Genomic DNA, 819 nt, shown 5'->3' with positions numbered 1-819 from the left:
ACCCTCTGGCTTGAAGTAGTTTCCATTATATACAGGGTTTACAGTTTTGTTCAATGGCTTTCAGCACCCCACTATACATTTTTTTTCCCCCCAATGCCACTGCAATGGGTAATTCTTCATAACATGAGTTCATATTTTCCCAATTGTTTTTTACCTGACATGTTGAACCAATAAGTATGGAAGGAAGGCCTGTTAAAAATATCAAACTTCTTCGCTATTCAAACAATTGTTTACAAAAACAGTTATGGTATTGTTACTTAGCAACCTTATGTACTTATCACTTGCTTACTCTGTAGAATCTGATGGTTTTGCTGATGAGCTATTTGATGAGTCAAAGAGAGCAAAGATTAAACCATAAGTGACTGGAAAAATCTTATATGTGAAGAAGAGATTAATTTTAACTCTAAGCTGCCTGTTTTGTTTTTGTTTCTAAATAGATATAGTTTAACCTGTGTTTATGGTAATAGATTTTCTTTTGTAAAGATGTTACAGAAGCTATAGAAAAGCAGGCAAATAGTATGGTAGCCAGATGTTGTCTGTTTTTTCTGCATTGTATTATAAATGGAATCACTTAACATAAAAGGTGACAGAGAATGGCTTCATTTTGACAAAATTATATTGTGTCTAGTTTAACTACTTGTTTTGTTTTCAGATGCCCCATATTAAATCAACTGAAATAAAGGAACTTATTATGAATTGATAGAGTTAAAGTGAGAGTGTATACAAAAGTAGAATGCAGAAGTTCATACATACAATTCATTGCTTTAATTCCAAGTCTCTTTTTTTTTTTTTTAAACAGTGATGGGAATTAAATTTTGA

This window comes from Terrapene carolina, unplaced genomic scaffold (assembly GCF_002925995.2).
Source record: "Terrapene carolina triunguis isolate 2854851 unplaced genomic scaffold, T_m_triunguis-2.0 Scaffold23, whole genome shotgun sequence".
Lineage (NCBI taxonomy): Eukaryota > Metazoa > Chordata > Testudines > Emydidae > Terrapene > Terrapene triunguis.
Note: the sequence above shows the minus strand (reverse complement) of the source record.